The 24,918-nt window shown below is 38.6% G+C and overlaps 1 protein-coding gene and 1 long non-coding RNA gene across 2 annotated transcripts in view; one reads left to right on the forward strand and one right to left on the reverse strand.

The window, feature by feature from the left end:
• LOC116568663 overlaps window positions 1-1,780 on the reverse strand; it is a 29,078-nt gene extending 27,298 nt beyond the window's left edge. The window contains exon 1 of the long non-coding RNA XR_004276719.1: window positions 1,720-1,780. This is a non-coding gene — a long non-coding RNA (uncharacterized LOC116568663). The remainder of the gene's footprint in view (window positions 1-1,719) is intronic.
• The window catches only part of LOC116568657 (solute carrier family 13 member 1), a 323,245-nt gene that overhangs the window by 57,203 nt on the left and 241,124 nt on the right, over window positions 1-24,918 (forward strand). The window lies entirely within an intron of this gene.

Raw genomic sequence — 24,918 nt, forward strand, 5'->3', positions numbered from 1 at the left:
CTTAGACACCTCTTACAGGTGTCAACACTCCACAAGAGGAGCTTCACCAAGGCATTAAGGAATGCAGTCGTGAGTGGATTACCAGCATCCTTGAAAAGCTCTGTGGTAGCTGTTCCCTCTAGGCTGGAGATGACAGCGGGCAAGCTGTACTGGATGTGATAACCCAATTTGATGGGAACAATGGGATCCCTAATGCTAAAAGCCAACTGGTAAAGTTTAATCATCAGAGAAAAAGAGAACAGAGTTATAATAAAAAGCCCTAGGAGCCAAGTGATTTGACCCTGTGGGGATTTATAACAATGATTAAATGATAATCAGATCCATGGGAATGAAATGGACAGCTGTATTTGTTTCCTAGGGCTCCTATAACAAATTACAACAAATTAGATGGCTTAATACAACAAGAATTTATTCTCTCGCATTTCTGGAGGCCAGAAGTCTGAAATCAAGGTGTTGGCAGTGCCACACTCCCTCTGGATGCTATGTGAGAGAATCTTTTCTTGCTTCTCCCAGCTTCTGGTGGCTCCAGGAATTTCTTGGCTTCTTTAACTGTATCTGCCCTAATGGTCACACCTGGCCTCCTTATTTTTATGTGTCTGTCTTCTACTCTTCTTTCTCTTATGAGGATACTTATCACTGAGTGATTCACTAAGTGACTATATAACTAAAAAATATGCCCATAATAAACTGTGTGTTATCAGATTCACCTAGTCATAAAGTCAGATCTACCCAGCATCATGTCATTGTAAAGTGGAAATTGTATATCCAAGAATGCCCTTGCAGGTTTGGAAGTTACAAGTAAACCACAGGAAGCAGATACTTCAGTCTCCTATGGTATGTGCTCCTACTGCTTTTCCACTTACCCCTCAACAAACAACTGTGGCTCATGGAGAGTTCCCTATGGTCACTTAAATGGAAGAAAAGAAAAGAACTGGTTTGCAGAGGATCTGTGCCCCATAGTGTCAACTGATGGTCTAGTTTAGGGAAAGTTCTGCATATATGCTTCCTCTGGATTATAGCTGCACTTTGGAAGGCCAAGGAAGACACGGATAAAGAATTCTCTCCGAGGGAAGACTTTCAAGCGGAGCCATCTCATTATCCACTTTTTGTGCAGTGGGATGTAGCTGGTGGTATAGATCTACAGAGATCCATGGACAGTGCCTAAATGGTTAATCAAGTAGGAAGAGAGAATAATATTTAAATATTGGTGATAAGGCATTTGGGGGAGATATGTGTAAATAAGCCTGTTCTATGTAAGAGCACCCCAATGGCATCCACCGCAGAGGATGCTGTCAGTAATCAAGTCTTCATCCTCTTGTGTATCTCAATCAGCTTCTTTTACTAGATTTCTGGTGTTTGCTCGATAGGTTCATTTACCAACTAACCTTGACAGTAGGGATGGAACTCATCCATGGGTTTAACAACAGGGTTTTTTTTTCACCAAGGCTCATTTAGCTACCCTCACAGCTGGGTGTCTAATTCACCAACAGCAGAGGGCACTAATAAGTTACAAGCTGATAATATTCCCCAGGGACAGCAGCTGGCATTCTGATGGATAGTTGAGTATTTTGGATTTTTTTTTTTTAAATCAAGGAGAGGACATTCTCACAAATATGGGTGTTTAATGTGCATATGGATTTGTCCTCCTTGCTTACAGTATTTCTGTCATGGACCTACAGGAAGCATTACTTACCAATATGATGTCATGTATTACATTACCTTCAACGAAGGACTCATTTCACAAAGTAGGAAAGAGACAGTGGCTTCATGCTCACAGGGCTCACTGGTCTTACCATGTCCTTACTACCCAGAAATATCTGACTTCATAAAGTTCTGGAATGGCCTACTGAAGAGTCAGTTATGGCATCATCTGAGTGACAGTACCCTGGAGTGTTGGAGTGGTGTCTTACAGGATGCAGTATTATGCCTTAAGTCACTGATCAGAATGTGCTGTCTCCTTCATAGCTGGAATGCATAGGCTGGGGAAAAATAGGCAGAGCTGACTAGTGGATAGTGCCATCTGCCCTTTCCTAAAAGTACACAGACCTGGGAGCAAAAGGAAAAAGCTGAGTGCAGCCCTTTCACTACTATGCCACATAATCTACGTAAAATTATCACTTTCCATCCCTTCAACCTTGGACTCAGTAGATTTGTAGGTCTTAATGCACAAGGAGGAAATTCTCCAGGGAACACAGCAATATTCCCACTGAATTGGCATTTGGGACTCAACACAGTTCTTTAGAGAGCACAAATGGTCAAATTAAGGGTAACTAAGTAAACAAGTCATAATTTCTACCTGTTAGAGGTTGAGAGTTACCAATACCCGGTTGAGAAAGAACACTTCCATAATTTTTTTTGGCTTTAAGATGATTTCATTCTCACCAGATCTCACAAAATCCCTGGCATCTCCAAATCATACTCCAGATAGTATTTTATGGTGCCCTATTTGAGGCAGGACTCCACGCTGCCTTATGAGAATAATGTATCATTCTGTAATGGGCATTATAAAACAACATTTTACACTCTCAAAACTGTCACACATAAAATTTTGTAGAACAGTAATATGTATTTCAGAGGGAGAACTGAAAAAGTTTGGTTGAAAGAATAATATACTGGAAGTTCTTTGCTTGAGAAGAAGAATATACATACTTTTGGATGATGTAGTCTATAAATATCTATTCTATGCTGCTAATTGGTGTTAGTTTTGAGTTCAACTATGTCCTTATTGATTTTCTGACTGCTGGATCTGTACATTTTGGACAAATGTTGAAGCCCCAACTATAATAAAATAATCCTAATTCTTCCCTTCTATCCCTTGTATCATTGCTGTCATTCATTTCACTTATATATATGAGCATATAAATGACATATACGAACAAACACAATCAAGTGTATTGTTGTTGTTATTTTGAATAAAATGTTATCTGTTAGGTCAGTTAGGAATACTGTTCCAGTAGGCTGTGATTCTCTATTTGCCTGTCATCCTCTCCAATAGTGTGGGCAGGGCTTGGTCCTATGACCTTCCTTCTGTTATGGATCTAAGAAGAGTTGCTGATTTTTCAGTTAGCCTAGCTTTTTATTTGTTAGGATAGTGTGAGGACTTACATGCTTTTTACATGCTGTACCAGAAGCCCCCTGGATGCTCTTGGCTTGGAAAGTATTCTAATAGTCCCTTTACAAACTTAAGTTTTATGTACTGCATTAAAAACATTTCTTATATTACACATTTAATACACATAAAACAGGTACATATTTTTTAAAACATTTAAAAACATTTTAAAAAACATTTATATTATACATCTAATGCACATACAATAGATAAATTACTCAATTTTCAGTCTTAATGGTTCAGGAAGAAGTATTTCCACTACAGTCCCCATAAATATTATACATTTATGTAATCATGAAAGGAAAAATACATACTAAACTATGCACCTCTCAGCAATGAACAGTTAGTAACAATGACAGTGTCTACTTTTCATAGCATTTTATATACAGCTGTTGCAAGGTGTTTGTGAAATCTAAACTGAATTTGAATTTCTTTTCCACATACAATGTAGAATTAAATTACAATCTCAACAAATACATATTAAAAGTTGATCTCACATTCTAGAGAGCTGATATATTTGCGTCATGTTAAACTGAAATTAAGAGCTTATCAAAAACTGAACTGAGCAATATTTAATCATTGCAGATTCATGTGAGCTGATGTGAAGATGAATATAGGTGATGCAGAAGCAAATTGATAGTGAACAGTGTATAAAAGTTTTGCACGAGTCAGAGGTCTGTATTTTTCTGATTCTCCACTGAGAGTCAGAATTAGTATTCTGCTAGTATTAGTATTTCATGCTAGTATTGGATTTATGAATTGAATTAGGTGCAAGAGCAAGTAATGAAAGAAAGAGACTGGATTATTTTTTCCTGATGGCTCTTCAAATTGTTATCTACACAGTATGCATTTTCATATGCTGGATATTACCCTTGGTTGTTTGTCTGGTTGTTTGTTTCTCCTATCTTCTCTCTCATGTCTCTTCTTTTTCTAATATTCTACTATTTTTAGGGCCAGCCCAACTGTACTTCATTCACTCATTTACTCATCTCTTCAGCACATATTTCTCAGGCTTAATATGGACTAGTTATTATGCCTTGGGGCCACAATGTTAAGTAAAATGCTATCCATGGCCTAGAGGAACCCGGGTAAATAGACAAAAATTGCAATCTTTCTGTGCTTTCTCATCTATAAAGTTGGCAATACTTCAGCTGCAGGATTGTTAAAAATTAGACTGTATATGTAAAATGTAGGGGAACAGGAAATATTAAGTGTTTGCTAAATAAAGGATTAACGTTTGCTTCCTTTAAGTATTTTTTTAAAGTGGTTTTTAAGACAGAATAGCTTTCTTTTATGATTTTATATGCAATATATTGTTGGGGGATACTCAGAATTAGGTCTACCCTCTAATGACTGCTTGTTTTTTTTTGTTTGTTTGTTTTGTTTGTTTGTTTGTTTTCTGTCACCTATATGCTTGTTAACTATAAAATAGTGACATGGCTCTCTGGGAATTTGCCCAACAACCAGTGGATGCTAATTTGACCCATGAGTTATCCCTTATCTCTACTCTTTCCCTTTATTCAGAAGAGACAGAACTCCGAGAACGTTCCAGGTATATAAACTGAACAACTACCATGATACATTGCAAGCTCTGAGCTTTCCAGGTGTTCGAGAGGTTATGAACTTCCTGTGGCCTTACTCAGAAAAATCTATGTTCACAACAGCTTTATCTGCAAATTGTTTCCTTGGTTCTCTCCTCCACTCAGCTTGGCTCCTGACTAATGCCCGTGTTTGGCAGCTTCCAGTGGTCTTCCTAACCTGCATTTATCCTCCCCGAATTAGAAGCAGCTAGGCAATTTTAGGAAGACAACAACTCACTACTTCTCTCTTTTCTAATTTATAAAGCCAGTAATTCTCTCAAACTTTAGGAGACTGCTTTGACTTTGAAACAAAGAACTATATATGGTCTTTAACTTTTTAGGCTTTATAATTTACAAATATTCTCTTAATGTTAACGTTTTTGAAATACCAGTTATTAGAATAAAAATATTACATATTGTGATAGCTCTATTTTCCATACCTGTTTTTAAGTTGATATGAATAAAACCAAGTGGAGTTGGCCTCACATTGTAAGAAACTGTATAATTTGTATTATGCACAGCAAGTAGCCAGAAAAGACTCTTGAGTTGAAAAAAATGTTTAAGTTACTTTTGAATTGAGAATGAAGAATTCTTATCTGCCAAACAAAAACCCCAGCTGTTTTGTAGTAACAATTTATTTTTGTAATTTTTTTTGGAGAAAATTCCAGCAATATTAACTATTTTTAGGATGCATTTAATACCTGCTGTTTTCTCCAGCTTTTAAATTACATTATTATTTGACTTAACTCATCTCAATCTACCTTTTAAGCCCCTTGTAAATAACTGTTCGGAAAAAACTATGTAAGCCAAAACGTCCCAATATGCAGGATTGTTAAAAATTAGACTGCATATGTCTAATTTTGTATGGTATGCAAGTATGGAAAAAGAAAGGAGCCTTGGATATTTGATAAATCATTAATAGTACTTTGTTTTAAAGCACCAATATACTAATAATAATGCCATGATAAGAAATAACAAAAGTAGTCATGTTATTCTTTTAATAAAAGCCATATTACACAAGACATAAATTTGACAACCTATGACTCATAAAAAGGATCCTAAGTTGCAGTTTTTATTTCACCATGGGTAAAGTGTATATAAGAAATTCATTTTTATTGCATCATTTTACTGTTTAGGTAAAATTTGTAAACAGTGAAATACATAGATCATATATGTATAGTTTAGCGAATTTTGAAAAATGTGTATATCTATATAACTAATATGTTATAGAACATTTACATTATGTCAGGAAGTAGTGTTGTGGTCCCATATAGTCAATTCTTACCCACCATAGACAATCACCATTCTGACTTCAGTCATCAAAGATTAGCATTGCTAGTTCCTGAGTTTTATAAAGAATTCTTTTGTGCCTGGCTTCTTTTGTGCAATGTAATATTTTGGGGATTCACTGATATTGAATGCATCAGCAATTTATTCATATTTATTGTTGAATGATATTTTATTTGGATTATTGCCAGGTTTTTTGGGCTGGTATAAATAAGCTGCTATGAACTTTCCTTTACCAAGCGTTTTTCTAGACATATACTTTCATATCTATTGAGCAAATATCTGGAATTGGAATTGTTGGGTTGTTGGGTAGGTGTATCTGCAATTTTAGCACAAAGTGCTAAATAGTTTTTTCCATGATTGGTTTTATTTTGCATTCCCACCAACAATGTATATTTGCATTCCCACCAACAATATGTAAGAACTATATTTGTTTGGAATCCTTACTAGTATTTAGAGGTGTGGGTCTTTTTGTCATCTTATTGGATGTGAAGGGGCATCTTATTATAGTTTTAATTTACATATCCCTGTTGACAACAGGGACAAAGGGAAGAACAACTTCTCCTGTTTTTATTGTATCATTCTTATGGATTCTGTTTGAATGTGTTTCTTCAAGTACTTCACCCATTTTGTAATTGGGTAGGTTTTCTTATTATTTAGTTGTGTTCTTTATACATCCTGGATACAACTCCTTTGTCAGATACGTGTATGATGGATATTTTCTTCTAGTCTGTGGCTCTCTGTTTAATTGTATTAGTTGTATCCTTTCAGGAGTAACAGTTTTTACTATGAAATTATGAAAGTCCAATTAATCAGCTATTTTTTTGGAGGTCAGTGCTTTTGTAGCCTAAGAAAATTTTGCCTTCCCTAAATTTTAGCAGCTCTTGCTTCTTTCTACCTGCTTTGTAGTTTTGCCTTTACATTTAGGTCTTTGATTTATCTGAATTAATTTCTGTATATTAAGTGAGACTGGGATTGACTGAAGTTTCTTTTTTTAATATGAATATCTAGTGCTAGCACCATTTGTTGAAAGGAATTTCCTTTCTTCATTCTTTTATTGGTACTTTAATTGATTTTCTGTATTCCTTGCTGTCTACTACATTGACATCTGCTCTTTTATTGATTTATTGTTTTTATTTATTTTGGGTTAATTTTTTTTTAAGATTTTGTTTATTTTACAGAGAGAGAGCTCAGCAGGGGAAGTGGGAAAAGAGGAAACAGGCTTTGCACTGAGCAGGGAGCCTGATATGGTACTCTGGAGTTCAATCCCAGAACCTTGGGATCATGTCCTAGCTAAAGGCAGACACTTACCCAACTGAGCCACCCAGGCTCCCCAAGAGTCTTTTTTTTTTTTTTTAAATTTAATAATCTATGAAGATGAACTCTTGTTACCTGTCCCTTAATTGGGGAATGCACTGGTTACTGAGAAGAGCATTGGCAATAGACAGCAGGCTACTGATCAAGTACATTTTCCTATTTATCTCTCTAAAAAATAGAAGTAACCAATACATGAGTGAATATAGATTCCAAAATGCTTTCACTAATGAAACGCTGACACCTTAATTTCTTAACCCCTTCCACAATTTACACGTCCTCCCTGCTGGGAAATTCCTGTCATTTAGCCAACTTTTCTCATGTCACAGACCAGTCCTATGTCCTCTGTTCTACTGTAAATGAGGATGGAAAACCACTTTTACCATTTTTGGTATAATAGCCTCTCTCATTTGATACCTAGAAATTGCATGGTTAACTTTTCACCCAAGGTCTATTACTTATTTCCACAGATACTAGCATAAATTTTGAAATTTCTTTTTTTGAAATTTAATTTTATTTTTTCAGTGTTCCAAGATTCATTTTTTATGCACCACACCCAGTGCTCCATGTAATACTTGCCCTCCTTAATACCCACCACCAGGCTTACCCATCCCCCTCCCACTTCTAAAGCCCTCAGTTTGTTTCTCAGAGTCCACAGTCTAGCATAGTTCATCTCCCCCTTTAATTTCCCCCAATTCACTTTTCCTTTCCTTCTCCTAATGTCCTCTGTGTTATTCCTTATGCTCCACAAGTAAGTGAAACCATATGATAATTGACTTTCTCTGCTTGACTTATTTCACTCATCATAATCTCCTCCAGTCCTGCCCATGTTGATAAAAAAGTTGGGTATTCATCCTTTCTGATGGAGATGTAATATTCCATTGTATATATGGACCATATCTTCTTTACCCATTTGTCTGTTGAAGGGCATCTTGGCTCTTTCCACAGTTTGGCGATTGTGGCCATTGGCCATTGCTGCTATGAACATTGGGGTACATATGGCCCTTCTTTTCACTACATCTTTATCTTTGGGGTCCAGTAGTATATTGCAGGGTCATAGGGTAGCTCTATTTTTAATTTTTTGAGGAATCTACACACTGTTTTCCAAAGTGACTGCACCAACCTGCATTCCCACCAACAGTATAAGAGGGTTTCCCTTTCTTCACATCCTCTCCAATACTTGTTGTCTCCTGTCTTATTGATTTTGGCCATTCTAACTGGTATAAGGTGGTATCTCAATGTGGTTTTGATTTGAATTTCCCTGATGGCTAATGATGAACTTTTTTTCATTTGTCTGTTAACCATTTGTATGTCTTCTTTGGAGAAGTGTCTGTTCATGTCTTCTGCCCATTTTTTGACATGATTATCTGTTTTTTGAGTGTTGAGTTTGAGGTGTTCTTTATAGATGGTGGATTCAGCTCTTTTTCTATAGTGTCATTTGCGAATATTTTCTACCATTTTGTGGGTTGCCTTTTTTGTTTTCTTGACTGTTTCCTTTGCTGTGCAGAAGATTTTTATCTTGATGAAGTTCCAAGAGTTCATTTTCACTTTTGTTTCCTTTGCCTTTGGCGACATGTCTTGAAGGAAGTTGCTGTGGCTGATGTCGAAGAGATTACTGCCTATGTTCTCCTCTAGGATTTTGATAGATTCCTGCCTCACACTGGGGTCTTTTATACATTTTGAGTTTTTCTTTGTGTATGGTGTAAGATAATGGTTGAGTTTCATTCTCCTATTCATAGCTGTCCAATTTTCCCAATACCATTTATTGAAGAGATTGTCTTTTTTCCACTGGATATTTTTTCCTGCTTTGTCGAAAATTATTTGACCATAGAGTTGAGGGTCCATATCTGGGCTCTCTACTCTGTTCCACTGTTCTATGTGTCTGCTTTTGTGCCATTACCATGCTTCTTGGTGATCACCCCTTTGTAGTAAAGGTTGAAATCAGGCAACGTGATGCTGCCAGGTTTTTTTTTTTTTCCACCAACATTTTCTTAGCAATTCAGGGTCTTTTCTGGTTCCATACAAATTTTAGGATTGTTTATTCTAGCACTTTGAAAAATACCAGTGGAATTTTGATCAGGATGGCATTGAAAGTATAGATTGCTCTGGGCAGTATAGACATTTTTTTTTTTTTTTAAATTTCCAGCATAACAGTATTCATTATTTTTGCACCACACCCCGTGCTCCATGCAATCCGTGCCCTCTATAATACCCACCACCTGGTACCCCAACCTCCCACCCCCCGTCCCTTCAAAACCCTCAGATTGTTTTTCAGAGTCCATAGTCTCTCATGGTTCACCTCCCCTTCCAATTTCCCCCAACTCCCTTCTCCACTCTAAGTCCCCATGTCCTCCATGCTATTTGTTATGCTCCACAAATAAGTGAAACCATATGATAATTGACTCTCTCTGCTTGACTTATTTCACTCAGCATAATCTCTTCCAGTCCCGTCCATGTTGCTACAAAAGTTCGGTATTCATCCTTTCTGATGGAGGCATAATACTCTATCCCCAGGGGTACAGGTCTGTGAATCACCAGGTTTACACACTTCACAGCACTCACCAAAGCACATACCCTCCCCAATGTCCATAATCCCACCCCCTTCTCCCAAACCCCCTCCCCCCAGCAACCCTCAGTTTGTTTTGTGAGATTAAAAGTCACTTATGGTTTGTCTCCCTCCCAATCTCATCTTGTTTCATTTATTCTTCTCCTACCCACTTAAGCCCCCATGTTGCATCACCACTTCCTCATATCAAGGAGATCATATGATAGTTGTCTTTCTCTGCTTGACTTATTTCGCTAAGCATGATACCCTCTAGTTCCATCCATGTTGTCGCAAATGGCAAGATTTCATTTCTTTTGATGGCTGCATAGTATTCCATTGTGTATATATACCACATCTTCTTGATCCATTCATCTGTTGATGGACATCTAGGTTCTTTCCATAGTTTGGCTATTGTGGACATTGCTGCTATAAACATTCGGGTGCATGTGCCCCTTTGGATCACTACGTTTGTATCCTTAGGGTAAATACCCAATAGTGCAATTGCTGGGTCATAGGGCAGTTCTATTTTCAACATTTTGAGGAACCTCCATGCTGTTTTCCAGAGTGGCTGCACCAGCTTGCATTCCCACCAACAGTGTAGGAGGGTTCCCCTTTCTCCGCATCCTCGCCAGCATCTGTCATTTCCTGACTTGTTGATTTTAGCCATTCTGACTGGTGTGAGGTGATATCTCATTGTGGTTTTGATTTGTATTTCCCTGATGCCGAGTGATATGGAGCACTTTTTCATGTGTCTGTTGGCCATCTGGATGTCTTCTTTGCAGAAATGTCTGTTCATGTCCTCTGCCCATTTCTTGATTGGATTATTTGTTCTTTGGGTGTTGAGTTTGCTAAGTTCTTTATAGATTCTGGACACTAGTCCTTTATCTGATATGTCATTTGCAAATATCTTCTCCCATTCTGTCAGTTGTCTTTTGATTTTGTTAACTGTTTCTTTTGCTGTGCAAAAGCTTTTGATCTTGATGAAATCCCAATAGTTCATTTTTGCCCTTGCTTCCCTTGCCTTTTGCGTTGTTCCTAGGAAGATGTTGCTGCGGTTGAGGTCAAAGAGGTTGCTGCCTGTGTTCTCCTCAAGGATTTTGATGGATTCCTTTCGCACATTGAGGTCCTTCATCCATTTTGAGTCTATTTTTGTGTGTGGTGTAAGGAAATGGTCCAATTTCATTTTTCTGCATGTGGCTGTCCAATTTTCCCAGCACCATTTATTGAAGAGGCTGTCTTTTTGCCATTGGACATTCTTTCCTGCTTTGTCGAAGATTAGTTGACCATAGAGTTGAGGGTCTATTTCTGGGCTCTCTATTCTGTTCCATTGATCTATGTGTCTGTTTTTGTGCCAGTACCATGCTGTCTTGATGACGACAGCTTTGTAATAGAGCTTGAAGTCCGGAATTGTGATGCCACCAACGTTGGCTTTCTTTTTCAATATCCCTTTGGCTATTCGAGGTCTTTTCTGGTTCCATATAAATTTTAGCATTATTTGTTCCATTTCTTTGAAAAAGATGGATGGTACTTTGATAGGAATTGCATTAAATGTGTAGATTGCTTTAGGTAGCATAGACATTTTCACAATATTTATTCTTCCAATCCAGGAGCATGGAACATTTTTCCATTTCTTTGTGTCTTCCTCAATTTCTTTCATGAGTACTTTATAGTTTTCTGAGTATAGATTCTGTGTCTCTTTGGTTAGGTTTATTCCTAGGTATCTTATGGTTTTGGGTGCAATTGTAAATGGGATTGACTCCTTAATTTCTCTTTCTTCTGTCTTGCTGTTGGTGTAGAGAAATGCAACTGATTTCTGTGCATTGATTTTATATCCTGACACTTTACTGAATTCCTGTATAAGTTCTAGCAGTTTTGGAGTGGAGTCTTTTGGGTTTTCCACATATAGTATCATATCATCTGCGAAGAGTGATAATTTGACTTCTTCTTTGCCGATTTGGATGCCTTTAATTTCCTTTTGTTGTCTGATTGCTGAGGCTAGGACCTCTAGTACTATGTTGAATAGCAGTGGTGATAATGGACATCCCTGCCGTGTTCCTGACCTTAGCGGAAAAGCTTTCAGTTTTTCTCCATTGAGAATGATATTTGCGGTGGGTTTTTCATAGATGGCTTTGATGATATTGAGGTATGTGCCCTCTATCCCTACACTTTGAAGAGTTTTGATTAGGAAGGGATGCTGTACTTTGTCAAATGCTTTTTCAGCATCTATTGAGAGTCTCCTATGGTTCTTGTTCTTTCTTTTATTGATGTGTTGTATCACATTGACTGATTTGTGGATGTTGAACCAACCTTGCAGCCCTGGAATAAATCCCACTTGGTCGTGGTGAATAATCTTTTTAATGTACTGTTGAATCCTATTGGCTAGTATTTTGTTGAGTATTTTCGCATCTGTGTTCATCATGGATATCGGTCTATAGCTCTCTTTTTTGGTGGGATCCTTGTCTGGTTTTAGGATCAAGGTGATGCTGGCCTCATAAAATGAGTTTGGAAGTTTTCCTTCCATTTCTATTTTTTGGAACAGTTTCAGGAGAATAGGAATTAGTTCTTCTTTAAATGTTTGGTAGAATTCCCCCGGGAAGCCGTCTGGCCCTGGGCTTTTGTTTGTTTGGAGATTTTTAATGACTGTTTCAATCTCCTTACTGGTTATGGGTCTGTTCAGGCTTTCTATTTCTTCCTGGTTCAGTTGTGGTAGTTTATATGTTTCTAGGAATGCATCCATTTCTTCCAGATTGTCAAATTTATTGGCGTAGAGTTGCTCATAGTATGTTCTTATAATAGTTTGTATTTCTTTGGTGTTAGTTGTGATCTCTCCTCTTTCATTCATGATTTTATTTATTTGGGTCCTTTCTCTTTTCTTTTTGATAAGTCGGGCCAGGGGTTTATCAATTTTATTAATTCTTTCAAAGAACCAGCTCCTAGTTTAGTTGATTTGTTCTATTGTTTTTTTGGTTTCTATTTCATTGATTTCTGCTCTGATCTTTATGATTTCTCTTCTCCTGCTGGGCTTAGGGTTTCTTTCTTGTTCTTTCTCCAGCTCCTTTAGGTGTAGGGTTAGGTTGTGTACCTGCGACCTTTCTTGTTTCTTGAGAAAGGCTTGTACCGCTATATATTTTCCTCTCAGGACTGCCTTTGTTGTGTCCCACAGATTTTGAACCGTTGTATTTTCATTATCATTTGTTTCCATGATTTTTTTCAATTCTTCTTTAATTTCCCGGTTGACCCATTCATTCTTTAGAAGGATGCTGTTTAGTCTCCATGTATTTGGGTTCTTTCCAAACTTCCTTTTGTGGTTGAGTTCTAGCTTTAGAGCATTGTGGTCTGAAAATATGCAGGGAATGATCCCAATCTTTTGATACCGGTTGAGTCCTGATTTAGGACCGAGGATGTGATCTATTCTGGAGAATGTTCCATGTGCACTAGAGAAGAATGTGTATTCTGTTGCTTTGGGATGAAATATTCTGAATATATCTGTGATGTCCATCTGGTCCAGTGTGTCGTTTAAGGCCTTTATTTCCTTGCTGATCTTTTGCTTGGATGATCTGTCCATTTCAGTGAGGGGAGTGTTAAAGTCCCCTACTATTATTGTATTATTGTTGATGTGTTTCTTTGATTTTGTTATTAATTGGTTTATATAGTTGGCTGCTCCCACGTTGGGGGCATAGATATTTAAAATTGTTAGATCTTCTTGTTGGACAGACCCTTTGAGTATGATATAGTGTCCTTCCTCATCTCTTATTATAGTCTTTGGCTTAAAATCTAATTGATCTGATATAAGGATTGCCACTCCTGCTTTCTTCTGATGTCCATTAGCATGGTAAATTCTTTTCCACCCCCTCACTTTAAATCTGGAGGTGTCTTCGGGCTTAAAATGAGTTTCTTGGAGGCAACATATAGATGGGTTTTGTTTTTTTATCCATTCTGATACCCTGTGTCTTTTGACAGGGGCATTTAGCCCATTAACATTCAGGGTAACTATTGAGAGATATGAATTTAGTGCCATTGTATTGCCTGTAAGGTGACTGTTACTGTATATGGTCTCTGTTCCTTTCTGATCTACCACTTGTAGGCTCTCTCTTTGCTTAGAGGACCCCTTTCAATATTTCCTGTAGAGCTGGTTTGGTATTTGCAAATTCTTTCAGTTTTTGTTTGTCCTGGAAGCTTTTAATCTCTCCTTCTATTTTCAATGATAGCCTAGCTGGATATAGTATTCTTGGCTGCATGTTTTTCTCGTTTAGTGCTCTGAAAATATCATGCCAGCTCTTTCTGGCCTGCCAGGTCTCTGTGGATAAGTCAGCTGCCAATCTAATATTTTTACCATTGTATGTTACAGACTTCTTTTCCTGGGCTGCTTTCAGGATTTTCTCTTTGTCACTGAGACTTGTAAATTTTACTATTAGGTGACGGGGTGTGGGCCTATTCCTATTGATTTTGAGGGGCGTTCTCTGAACCTCCTGAATTTTGATGCTCGTTCCCTTTGCCATATTGGGGAAATTCTCCCCAATAATTCTCTCCAGTATACCTTCTGCTCCCCTCTCTCTTTCTTCTTCTTCTGGAATCCCAATTATTCTAATGTTGTTTCGTCTTATGGTGTCACTTATCTCTCGAATTCTCCCCTCGTGGTCCAGTAGCTGTTTGTCCCTCTTTTGCTCAGCTTCTTTATTCTCTGTCATTTGGTCTTCTATATCACTAATTCTTTCTTCTGCCTCATTTATCCTAGCAGTTAGAGCCTCCATTTTTGATTGCACTTCATTAATAGCTTTTTTTAAGTTCAACTTGGTTAGATTTTAGTTCTTTTATTTCTCCAGAAAGGGCTTTTATATCTCTCGAGAGGTTTCTCTAATATCTTCCATGCCTTTTTCGAGCCCGGCTAGAACCTTGAGAATTGTCATTCTGAACTCTAGATCTGACATATTACCAATGTCTGTATTGATTAGGTCCCTAGCCTTCGGTACTGCCTCTTGTTCTTTTTTTTGTGTTGAATTTTTCCGTCTTGTCATTTTGTCCAGATAAGAGTATATGAAGGGGCAAGTAAAATACTAAAAGGGTGGCAACAACCCCAGGAAAAAATGCTTTAACCAAATTAGAAGAGATCCAAAATCGTGAGGGGGGAGAAAGGGGATAAAAAGAGGTTCAAAAAGGAAGAAGGAAAAAAAAAGAAAAAAGAAAAAAAAAAAAGAAAAGAAAAAAGAAAAGAAAATCATTAAAAAAAAAAAGTAAAAAACCAAAGAAAAATGTAAAAAAGAAAAAATATATATATTAGATAAACTAGTAAAAAATCGTTAAAAAAGAAAAAGGTAACAGTTAAAAAAAAAAAAATTTACCCGAAGGCGAGAAAAAAAAAAAAAAACAAAAAATGAAAAAGAAAAAAATTAAATTAACTGCAAGACTAAAAAAAAATCACAGGGAAAAAGCCATGAGTTCCGTGCTTGGCTTTCTCCTCCTCTGGAATTCTGCTGCTCTCCTTGGTATTGAAACCGCACTCCTTGGTAGGTGAACTTGGTCTTGGCTGGATTTCTTGTTGATCTTCTGGGGGAGGGGCCTGTTGTAGTGATTCTCAAGTGTCTTTGCCCCAGGCGGAATTACACCGCCCTTACCCGGGGCCGGGGTGAGTAATCCGCTAGGGTTTGCTTTCAGGAGCTTTTGTTCCCTGAGCGCTTTCCGTAGAGTTCCGGAGGACGGGAATACAAATGGCGGCCTCCTGGTCTCCGGCCCGGAGGAGCCGAGAGCCCAAGGCCGCACTCCTCAGTGCGCCCTCAGAGAACAGCGCCCAGTTACTCCCGTCTGCCTGACCTCCGGCCGCGCTCTGAGCTCTCCGAGCCTGCGACCAGTTCAAGGTAACACCGAGCTGTGAGCTTACTTCGGCTCTGTCTCTGTAGCCGGCTTTCCCGTTCCAATACCCGCAAGGTCTGCGACACTCAGACACCCCTGATCCTTCTGTGACCCTGCGGGACCTGAGGCCACGCTGAACCCGCGTGGGCTTCGCCCCGGTTTAGCCTCTGGAGCGATGTCCCTCAGCGGAACAGACTTTTAAAAGTCCTGATTTTGTGCGCCGTTGCTCCGCCGCTTGCCGGGAGCCGGCCCCTCCCCCCGGGGTCTATCTTCCCGTCGCTTTGGATTCACTTCTCCGCCGGTCCTACCTTTCAGAAAGTGGTTGTTTTTCTGTTTCCAGAATTGCTGTTCTTCTTCTCTTCGATCTGCCGATGGATTTTCAGGTGTTTGCAATCTTTAGATAAGCTATCTAGCTGATCTCCGGCTAGCTGAAGCAGTCTCAGCCTGCTACTTCTCCGCCATCTTGACTCCTCCCAGTATAGACATTTTAACAATGTTTATTCTTCCGATCCATGAGCATGAAATGCTTTTCCATCTTTTTGTGTCTTCTTCAGTTTCTTTCATGAGTGTTCTATAGTTCCTCAAGTACAGATCCTTTACCTCTTTGGTTAGCTTTATTCCAAGGTATCTTATGGTTCTTGGTGCTATAGTAAATGGAATCAATTCTCTAATTTCCCTTTCTGTATTTTCATTGTTAGTGTATAAGAAAGCAACTGATTTCTGTGCATTGATTTTGTATCCTGCAACATTACTGAATTGCCGTATGAGTTCTGGTAGTTTGGGGGTGAAATTTCTTTACAAAGGGACACACCACCCCATTCCCTTTAACTCCAGCTTTACTATATATATGGGAAGAGCTGCACAGCAGTTTTCCCCAAGGCCTTTAGATTTCAGGTGACAAAATATAGGCTACTTGCTCTAGGTATATTGACTCATGACCGTTACTTCTTGAGTCTGGGTCTGCAATGGGTTCCTCTGTAAATCTCCCTTTTTTGAAACCACATGTTCAGAAAGGATATCTAAACTGATGTGAGGCTGTTTTTTTTTTTTTTTTTTTTTTTTTTTTTTTCCCCAGCACAAGTGATTTCTCAAAGCTCTGTGCCAGTATTCTTCATTCCAGCTATTAATATTCATAGCAGCAAACTCTGTGAACACTGGATCTATGTGGGTTGGAGGTAAATTTAGCCCTAATAGAGGATGTCACTCACAAGGCAAGATAATTTAAAGATGGTCTCTTTGCATTTGAATTTTAAAGCACTACAGCAGGAAGAAAGAAATGTTGCCAGTGTAAATTTATGTATGGATATGGCTTCTGAAAATTATCTTTAGAATCAACATATGGATCCCAGAGATCCTATAATAAGCTTGGATAATGAAAGATCACTTATTTTTGTCTCAGTTTATTTTTAAAGATGATTTTATACATTTTAATATCCACAGGAGCCAAAACTGTATTTCCACAGGAGAAAGACATGTATGGTAGTTGAAAAGCTTGAAGCCAAGTATCTACCCCCAAACTTAAAGTTATATGACGATATCATTTGATCATCTGGGAAAACAGTATTAAATAGATAAATTACAAACAGTGGCCATGATCTGCAAAAGTAATCTTTTTATTGTAGTTGTATCCTGTCTCCCACATAGGATGGCAGTAACATTACAAAGGTAGTTTTCGCACTGATAGGCATAGAATGTCTAGTTAAATTTAAATGTTTATTTGCTGTATTTTTATTTGCAAAATCTAGCAACTCTATTATAGGGGTAATTCTTTGGTCTTATGTGCCTCATTTCATTTGGCAACAGGCAGAGAATTGGTGACTTTCATTAGAACGAGAAAAATTATTCATTATTTTTAATAAACTTCCTTCATTCTTCATTCTCCGCCCCAGGCCTTTTGTTCTCAAAAGCTATAAAGCACAGCAAAACCAGACCAAACAGAACATGGTGAAATTAATTAATGGTGTTTTAATTTCATTTTTATCTGTGCTTATCTATATAAATAATGCACATTATTATAATAATTTTAGCAAGACAAGCTGTTCAACCAATTTACGAAGCCCTTCTAGGGCAGCAGAAGGTATCCTGCTACCCAGTCTGATTCCCTGACGTTCTCTGCTAAATGTCTTATGTTTTTAAATAAATTTAGAAAATCTGTGCACCAGTACTCCTTGTCAACTAAGCGGGGAAGCCAACCCTTTAGGTCAGGGAGGAGCTTCAGTGTCCTGTTTCCTGTTTACAGGGAATTTACATTTACTCCTTGTTCTTGGCAAGGCACTCTCTATCCCCCTCAAAACATCCCAGGGAGGGGCGCCTGGTTGGCTCAGTGGTTTAAGCCTCTGCCTTTGGCTCAGGTCATGATCTCAGGATCCTGGGATCAAGTCCCACATCAGGCTCTCTGCTCAGCAGGGAGCCTGCTTTCCCTCTCTCTCTCTGCCTGCCTCTCTGCCTACTTGTGATCTCTGTCAAATAAATAAATAAAATCTTTAAAAACAAAAAAAAAATTAAAAAAAAAACCCACCACAACAAAAAAACATTCCAGGGAACTGCAGCTGTTTGAGTGGAACTGTTGCTTAGGCTGGCCAGGCTGCCTTAGGTTCCAAGTTTTTTTGTCTTGCTGATGTTACTTTTACTTGCCTTGTCATCATTCTACTTTTTGTCTTACCTTCTTCTGCAGCATATCACCACCCCCCCCCCCCCCCCCCCGCCCCAGCTTGAAACTGATCACTTGTTCATTACACCTATCTCCAGGAGATTTCCCTGTGATTATTGTGGGAGATAGTGATTGGGAAGGGAGGGTGGGCATAGGATTTCACAAGGTAGCCGTTCAACCAGAGTTCTGTGATATTTTTATCTCTAGCATAATTTATCCTGACTACAGTATTTTGAAGCAAATATCTTGGATTTTATTTTTAAGGCTTAAGTGTGAAGTGTGATGATGTAGTTCCTTTCTTGCATGTCTCATAAGTGTACCAAAAGCATTTCCTATTGGACTGACACAACACGGAGGACATTGGGAGATGGAGAGGAGAAGTGAGTTGGGGGAAATCAGAGGGGGAGACAAACCATGAGAGACTGTGGACTCTGAGAAACAGACTGAGAGTTTTGTAGGGGAGGGGATGGGGGTTGGGTGAGCCTGGTGGTGAGTATTACGGAGCGTATGTATTGCATGGAGCAGTGGGTGTGGTGCATAAACAATGAATCCTGGAACATTGAAAAGAAATAAAATAAAATGGAAAAAAAAAAAAGCCAAAATGATGGGCCAAAGGGCCAATGGTAGGCAACATTCAGACCCTGGAAAAAATGGTTGAGACTCTCTCTCACCCTCCCACATATTCACTCATTTGGCTGGCCCTTCTCAGACCTCAAATAGCAGAGCCAGATTCCCTCATATTGCATTCTGTTTTCCCACCAGGGTACACGCTTCACCTTTTTCTCCTGCCTGTCAATTCAGTTTTCATTCGGTTACTTCTATGTTCATTTTGCAGATAATTATTATCGACCATGCACTTGGCTGTTCTAGATGATGAAGTGCAGCAGTGAATAAAACAATGTTCTTGCCCCCATGTGGGGGTGGGAAACAAATAATGTATAATATCATGTTTAACTATATAAATATGTATAAATATTTAAATGTCAATGTATAAGTATACAATGTCAGCTAGAGGTAAATACCATTAAGAAAAGTCAAAGTGAGGAGAGAGAAGTTCTGTTAGTTATGGTGGTCATGAAGGGCCTCTTTGATGAGATGAGATGAGATTTAAGCAGCAACCTAACCGAAGTGAAGGAGTAAGGCAGGTGGATAACTGGGGTGGAGAGTTCTGGACAGAAGGAAGAACAAGAAAGCCAGTGTGGAAGAAGGTGAGATCCAAGTGGTAGCCAAGGGCCAGATCATGCAGGGCCTTGTAAGGACTTTGCGATTCCTTTTGGAGTGAAGGGACAATACTGTAGGGTTTTAGATGCAGGCAAATTACAAGGTAAAATTAATATTGTGAAACACTTCAGTAGCATTTCCCAAACATACCAATTGTTTTCATGCATCTGTGGCTTTGCATATGCTATTTTGTCTGCCCTCAAATGTTCTGTCTCAGCCCATCTCTCTGCCCCCGTTGTGTTTTGTACAGACAGCTGTTATGCCCCATTCATTTTAGGATGCTCTAATTCTTTATTAGGAGACTATCTCTTTCAGTTGCGAAGCTGCAGATGATGTCCTCATGCATTATCCACCAAAGTTAGAACAATGCGTGCTGAGTGGATACACACATGACGTTGAGTGGATAAATAAATAATAAATGCTTCAAATTCTTATTTCACAAAGAAGTAAAGTTCCACGTTAGAAAGTTCCTTTAACTCTGAGGATTGGTTTAATGATATACTGCATGAACTTGGCGTTTCGGTATTTTTCTAAACAGACTTTAAAAGCTAATCTAGAGTCAACAGCCTGTTTTACGTGTATTGTTCTCTGATTTTTTTTTTCTCAAAAGTATATATACTTGTATCAACCCAGCTCTATTAAGAGCCTGCTTAAATGGTACCATTCCTACCTGTTTTTTCTTGTTAAAATCTGTAAGCATGCCAGATCCTGTTGGCTGGTACTGGACCGCAGCCCCTCTTTCCCGTGCTCTACTGTTTCCAAAAAGACCAGAAGCACTTCCTAGAACCCCTTGAGAATTCGGTTTCAAATAGTTGCTGCCAATGGGGAGGTACAAAAGTGAACTTAGAAGGTGGCAGGCATAGACACTTCTGCTTCTGGCTCTGGTAGTGGGAGATAACTTAGGTTCCTCAGCGATGGGCTGGGATCCAGCAGCCTGAGAGGCAGCTGCTGCATGGAGTTAGTATAGCAGAGGGTTAGTTTTATGTCTAGCCCCGGTGGAGGTAGCACGCCAGCCCTTTCTCAGCGGCAGTGCCTGACTCTCCAGCAGGGTCAGTGATGAGTCTAGGTTCCTGGCTCCGGCTCCATGGTGGTGGGAGCTTGAATTTATAGGCCCAAAATAGGGGAAACAAAGTTGTGGAGCCACGATTTCTGCATCCAATCAAGGTGTTCATATTTAAAAAATTGGTATGTCCAGTTTTCTTTTGCATCATGATCTGGAGGACATGTACTATGAATTTTGCAAATGAGAGTCACCATCTGATTTGACAGAAAAAGTGATCATCATTGTAACTTTTCTTCATATCTTTAACTAGCTGTAATTTATAGGATATTTGGAAGAAGTACAGAATCTCAGACTGGGATTAGAGCAGCGCTAAACAGAAAGGGAGGGATGGAGAGAAGAGACAGCGCGAGAAAAGAGTCAAAAAGACAAGTTGATACACATGTTGTGGAAAGAACAATGGGGGAGTGGAAGAAAAGCCTAAAGATCTGAACCTGAGAACCTCGGTTTATTAAAGGGGGTGCGATTTATAGTGTTGCAACGGTATGGAAAGGAGGACAGGGCCCAGGTGCCTTCAATCTGAGCCTTGCTATTCTACAGGTTTGTAATGAATTTTAACAGTTCTCTTATAGAATGGAACACCGTTACTGGATGGTTCAGTCATAGTTTTCCATGCTTTCTTCACGCTTGCCTTTCTTTGCTTCTCCTCAGGAGTCCACTGAGCAGTGTTGGGGAGGTTTTCCACTTGCCAAAGCTCTAAGCAAGAACAATAGATTTTATGAAATTCAGAAAGGCATAATAAGGATTTCTCTAAAATACTAGAATAGTCTGCTGAAACATTGAGAGATCTCTCCTAGTTTATGAGCTGTCTATAACCTCTAATTTCAAGGGTTAGTAATTCTAATGTTAAAATTACAGTTCTAAACAGGGAGACAACAGCAGGTTTGTACTGTGGAAAATTTGGTTTCAAGATGAAGGCATTACTAGTAATGACAAGATGAGCACTGAAACATTTAAACATGAATCATTTTTATCTTGATGTGGAAAGCATTCAAAATTGCAACAAATGAACTAGTGGTTGCTTACTATATCTTTTTGTTGACACAGAAGTATCCAGATCTGTATTCTATCTAGATCTCATTACTGTGGACTCTGTGAGAAAACATGGCTTGACTTTTCTCACTTCCTTGGGTCTCATCTGGTTCTTTTTGGGGTCTTTTTTGTTAGAATCATTGCGGGATTCTATTCGAATTTCTTTTTCTCTTGAAAGCTTCTTTGGAGCACTCTGGTCAATCCTTCTAATTCACTTTTGACTTAATTTAAAGCTTTGTTTAAATCATAAGAAAGTGATTATTGCAACTTATGATGTATTCTGAGTGTCAGTAGAATTTTTTTTAAGATTTTATTTATTTATTTATTTATTTGACAGTGAGAGAAAGAGAGAGAGAGAGAGAGAACACAAACAGGGGGAGTGGCAGGTAGAGGGAGAGGGAGGAGGCTCCTGGCTGAACAGGGAGCCCAACTTGGGGCTGCTTAGCCTTAGGCCCCTGGGATTATGACCTGAGCCAAAGGCAGCTGCTTAACCAACTGAGCCACCAGGAGCTCCTGAGTGGGAGTAGAATTTTAAAAATACTAGTAATTGGGATTGATTTTCTCAGGCAAGGATAGGAAGATAAAAAAGTTTATTTTATAATAATAAAAGCTTAACTAGAAAATTTTTAACAATGTAGTTGTAGTTCTCTTCCATATTAATGGTATTTACATCTAAATATTTAAAGAAAACTACTTTGGGAATTTCACTAATTAGTAGTCAACAATAAATTGCAATTAGATTTATTACCATCCTTTGTGTGACTACTGCATGCCAGCCATATATTTTATAAGTAAGGCATGGCTGTAATGTGCTTGAAAATGCTTGTTTTCTTTAGTAGGTAAAGTGCTAATTTATTACACCATTAATATACACATTTCCAATATCCTACAACCAGATTTTGGAAAAGCATTCTATGTATCTAGCCATCATCAAGTAAGCACAGTAAATTGTAAGATAGAATTTTCATCATTCTCTTCACCTCATTTATTTTTTGAGGGTTCATTGCTTGGTTGTTAATTAGTAATACTTTATGTACTCGGGGCGCCTGAGTGGCTCCATTGTTAAGCATCTGCCTTTGGCTCAGGTCATGATCCCAGGACTCTGGGATCGACCCCTGCATGGGACTCCCTGCTCAGTGGGGAGCCTGCTTCTCCTTATCCCTCTGCCTGCTGTTCCCCCTGCTTGTGCTCTCTCTCTTTCTCTGTCAAATACATAAATAAAACCTGAAAATAAAAACTTCGTTATTTTTTGCAAAGTAAATATAGTCAGCTCTTCCATTATTTCTTCTATCTAAATTTTGTTTGCATGCCTAAAGTCTACGGATTTCTGTATTTTAGTTTCCCCTCACTCTGAGCCATGGGGGAAACAGATTTTAAGTTTCCTTTGAGATTTTGCCTCAAGTTGGCAGATTTTCTTCTATCCTATAGTTTGATGGTAAGTGTGGGCCTCCATGGGGGATCTCTGGTTTATTTTCCTTTCTTCTCACTCTTTAGAAACCCATGACCAGAATCCCTGGCTACCCCCCAGACTGCTATTTAATCCCTCAAACCCTAGGATCTCAGATCTTTAGATCCCGTTTGGCTGAATTTAATCGTGGGACTTTTAAGTGGCCTAAGGGGAGAATGCTTCTCTTCATAGAGGACTTAGACGGTTCTGTCAGATGCTTCTGGAGGAACTGCCAATCAGGAGCAAACCAAATTTTCAGTTTGGTATATAAGGGCCTCACTGGAGATGGAAATTCCAGCCCCAGGTTTACATGAGTGTGAGCCTGTGGTTTTGAATTCTCAGGAGGCAGTTCCTCCACCCAACCCCTTTTACCAACCAAGGCTGAGACAGCTATATTTTCTCACCTGCTTTCTTTGTGTTTATGTTTGCTTGATTTTTAACTTTACCCATTGAGAGTGTTGACTTTTGAGGTACATTTATCTGGCTACAACTTCCCACATGATGAGAGGGCTTGGTTTTGTCTTCTCACCTTGTTATGTTCCGTTAAACCAAAGACTTCCAGGGACTGACCCATGTCCTCAGAGAAATCATAGTGTTAGCGCAGGCTCATCTCTCTAGATTTATGCTTTTTTTGTGGTTTTGGGCTTCTGAATTTCCTTAGCTTTCTCATTGACCAGGCATGCATTAAAAAGGTATTTAAAAGGGAAGGTCTTTTTTTCTGGATATTTGGTCTTTTATTATTATGAGGAATAGAAGTAAATGTTTTAGTTTTTAAGGTAATTTGAACTAAGTCATGAGTTCTGAAAAGGAGACATTATATAATATCTAAAAGATATTGATAGAGATTTAAAACTGTCTTGACAGTTTTAAGGCCATTTTTAAAAATCAGAGCAGGTTCTGGCTAATCAGCTGTGCCAAAGGACATTCAAGGAGAAAAGCACTGACTCTGATCCAAAAGGATAGGCATGGAAATGAAGTTCTGAGAAAAATACTGGAATTTTCTTGAGGGAAAAAAAAAAATCACCCACAACTCTGAGATGTGGTCCTTCTTCAGGATCTAGGGTTGCAAACATTGCTAACAGCGTCATGCTGCCATTGATGACTGAGGGACGGTATATGTCGATTACAGGATAGCTGATTAGTAGAGAAAAAAATCACCTTTCAGAGGACAAATTTATAGCTCAGAGGTGTTTGATGGTCAGCATATAATCACGAAAGATTGTGGTGCTATCTTGTGACTGCTTTGCTATAACAAGCGAAACTAGGAATGAGACAGGTTAAATCAAACCAGATTTCTTCACTTTATTTTTTTCAAGACAATAGTTACAGTGGATTTCGCATATAAATTATTAAGATTCAGTTTTAATGATAAATCAAGGACATAAAGATCTTGCGTGGTGTTTGGAGTGGAGTTGCTAGTGTGTGCGATATAATGAGTACTTTATTTTGTATATATTGTACTGATTTAATATTATCTCCAGTTAGAGTTTACTTCAAGAGATTTATGCTATGAGGGCAACTAACAACTATCTTTTGCAAATACTCTTGCTCCTTGGATTCCATTCTGAGTGAACTCTGGGTTAATAATGAGAACCAGTCTGGGTTGACTCTGTTCCTTTTTTTTTTTTTTTTTAAACTTTTCCCAATGCTATCTTGCTCCCCACTCTTCCCATATGTCTCAGCAAGTGCTATAATAGGGTTGATGGGCGATGTGTGTGTGATATCTTGGCTAAAATAAAAGTCTAAAATATGTTCTGAAAAAAGCAACAGTAACAGCACATTGGGCATAAGCAAAGGTGACAGATGTTGTTAGGAGAAGGGCCATA

This window comes from Mustela erminea, chromosome 11, assembly GCF_009829155.1.
Source record: "Mustela erminea isolate mMusErm1 chromosome 11, mMusErm1.Pri, whole genome shotgun sequence".
Lineage (NCBI taxonomy): Eukaryota > Metazoa > Chordata > Mammalia > Carnivora > Mustelidae > Mustela > Mustela erminea.